The following is a 3230-nucleotide window of genomic DNA, read 5'->3' on the forward strand; positions in this document are numbered from 1 at the left end:
GCCTGGCAGCCATGGGATGGCCAAAATCCTGTGTCCACCTGCCCCCAGTGCATGCCAGGAACTGTTCCCTTTTATGTCTGTGTTGCCAAGGAAACTGGGAATTTGGAACGGACAGTAAGTGTGGTTTTTTGCTTGTTTGTTTGTTTTTTGTTTGTTTGTTCATTTGTTTTTTCAAGCAGGGTTCTGTGAGTATTGAAGGGCTTGTGAATCCATCTGAATGAAGAGATTCAGAACTTGGGGGAGCAGAACAGAGAAGCAAGGACTGGGAGAGGCTGGCTTAGAGGCTTGGCCTGATGGGCACCTCTGCAAGCTCCTGACCTCTGATGCAGCCAGAGGCCCTGTTCAAGGTCTGCATGCTAGATAGATGGTCAAGGCAATCCGCTTCTTATTGATTTTGCCATAGCCTCGCTTGTAGATGAGGTCATTTACTGACTTCAGGTTGGGGTACCCCCATGCAATGTACAGTTCCACAATCCTCAGCATGTTAACGGAAACCTTGTTGAGCTTAACAAAGGTGCCATTGAAGATCTGTCGAAGGCAAAGAAGCTGCAATACCTTGCAGACCTTTGGGCTTACTCCATTGATACCTCGGATTCTGATGACAAACGCCAATTTTGGTTCTGCAGGCACATAGAAGTTCCCAGCTTTCCTTGCCATCCTGGCCATCTGAATCTCAGTCCAGTACATCTGCCTGTACTCCTTGTGATAGTGCTTTGCCTTTACATAGATGAGTTTCCTCCTTGCCTTTCAGAGTGTCTTTAGGGCAAACGTCTTCCTCAGGCGCTTCACCTTCAACTCTGTGAAATTCCTTCGCTTTTTCTTAAGGGTTTCTGGCACACCGGCAACCTTCTTTTTCTTCTCTGGAACAGCCTCCATGGTTCCAACCAGAAAAGGAGAGAAGACAAAGTTATTTCAGCCAGGGTATCGGATGCAAAAAGCTATGCTGTTTATTGGATTAATCATCAAAAAACAAAAGTTCTTTTCTTGGCTTTTTTCTTAGTCACACAAATGAACTTGGAAGAACCAGATTACTTCCCTGGACCCCAGGCTTCTTACATGAGGTCTTAGTTAGTTTTCTATTGATGTGATAAAACATCATGAGCAAGCCAACTTAGAAAACAAAGCATTTAATTTGGAGTCCAGGATTTCAGAGGGTTAGAGTACTTGACCATCATGGCAGAGAGCGTGACAGCAGGCAGGCAGGCATAGTGCTCACATCTGCAGGTACAGCCACCAGGCAGTTAGAGACTCTGGGAATGGTGTGGGCTTTTGAAACCTCAAAACTACCCCCCCAGTGACACACCTCCTCCAACAAGGCTGTACCTCCTAATACTTCCCAAACAGTTCCACCTACTGAGGACCAAGCATTTAAATATATGGGCCTATGGAGGTCATTCTTGTTCAAACCACCATATCTGTTGATGCAGAAAGCTTAGCCATATGTGCCTATGACCTCTTCCCATTTCCTTTTGTCTTCTTTAGTCATGGCTTGTCTAACTTCAAGGAATAACAGGATACAGGATATTTGGACAAGCAGATAATGTGCAAAAGTTTATATATACACACCTAAATAGTATATATACATATATACTATTTAAGTAATAAATAGTAATAAATAGTATATATACTATTTAAGTAATAGTATATATATATATATATATATATATAATATATAATATATTTATATATACTATAAATTATATATATTTATTTATGCATATATATATATATATATATATATATTTGTCTCTTTTAACTCTAACAAGAAATCACTAAAATTCATTTACAGTGGTACCAATTTTTTAAAACTGAAATTTACTTTCATTTTTAGTACTTGTAGTGTTGATGTTTGACCATGCACCAAGACGTTTTTCATTTATTGTCCCCCAGGAGGAGTTTAACTACCCCCTGGACAATGTCCACCTCTTAGGGTACAGCCTTGGAGCCCACGCTGCTGGGGTGGCAGGAAGCCTGACTAACAAGAAGGTCAATAGAATCACTGGTAAGGGGCATTTTGTTGTTCTGTTTTGCTCATTTATCACAAGAAGCCTTGGGACCATCATTCTGAAAGAGAATCTGAGCTGCTTCCGCTAGCTACCCATGTGCATGGTGTTGGGGGCTTGTGCCCACTAGTCATCATCTCTTGTCTGAGCTCCTGCTTTCCACCTCCTGGCTGTGGCACAGGAGTAGGCAAGAGCCCTAAGCACAGAGACCCAAGCGTTCCTCTGAGAAAGAGTTCTCACCTTCCTCTGTTCCACAGATGTCTCCCTCTCACATAGCACCCGGGAGACTGGCAAGGACTGATTGTAGAGAGCTGTAGAATAAGACAGTCATCTAGGAAGTGGCTATAAATGGTTTGGTGCAGAGAGAGGGAGAAAGGAATTGATCAGTGATTAAAGGTCTTCTCAGATTCAGAAATAACCTACAAGAGGACGTCAGGCCATTAGGTGTGAAAAAATCTCTGTAGACTGGCCAGTTGAAGAGATGCACATTAGGGATGATGGTGCATGGTGCACTAATACTTGGAATGTGAAGGCAGCAAGTTCAAAGCCATTGGCAGCTATGGTGTGTGTTTAAAGCCATCTAGTACCAGGAGCATCTGGAGAAAGGTGGAGGGTGGGGGAAACTCAAATATGTGGGCTTCATTGGCGTACATCTGTATCACAGCACTGTTGAGTTTTAGGCAGGAGAATAAAGAGTTTGAGGCTAGTCTTGGAGGGTGAGAGAGAATGAGAGAGCAAGAGAGTGAGTGACTGACATTCCATTTTAGAAGAGCTATGCCTATTTTTTTGGCTCTTAATCATTGAAAAATCCAACTGTGAAGACAATCAGCTGATAGGGATTTAAAAGACATCCAGTTCCACTCAGAAGAGCAGATGCTTATGTGAGGATTGAACTTACTGCAGACTTTTAAAATACATGGGACTCCATTCTTTTCCAAGGCTTGGATCCAGCTCGGCCTAACTTTGAGTATGCAGAAGACCCCAGTTGCCTTTCTCCTGATGACCTGGATTTCGTAGATGTCTTACACACATTTACCAGAGGGGTCACCTGGCAGAAGTACTGGGATCCAGAAACCAGTAGGACATGTTGACATTTATCCCAATGGAGGAACTTTCCAACCAGGATGCAACATTGGAGAAGCCATTCCTGTGGTCGCAGGAAGGGACATGGAGGTGAGTAAACTACAAGTCATTTAAATGTGAGTTTTTTGTTTTTTTTTTTTGTTT

The 3230-nt window shown here is 42.7% G+C and overlaps 2 pseudogenes; one reads left to right on the forward strand and one right to left on the reverse strand.

Annotated features, from left to right (window-relative positions):
* Positions 1 to 342: 342 nt before the first annotated feature.
* LOC114620378 lies at positions 343 to 876 on the reverse strand (annotated as a pseudogene).
* A 969-nt stretch (positions 877 to 1845) lies between these two features.
* LOC114620379 overlaps positions 1846 to 3230 on the forward strand; it is a 6904-nt pseudogene continuing 5519 nt past the window's right edge.

This window comes from Grammomys surdaster, unplaced genomic scaffold, assembly GCF_004785775.1.
Source record: "Grammomys surdaster isolate TR1022 unplaced genomic scaffold, NIH_TR_1.0 168, whole genome shotgun sequence".
Classification (NCBI taxonomy): Eukaryota; Metazoa; Chordata; class Mammalia; order Rodentia; family Muridae; genus Grammomys; species Grammomys surdaster.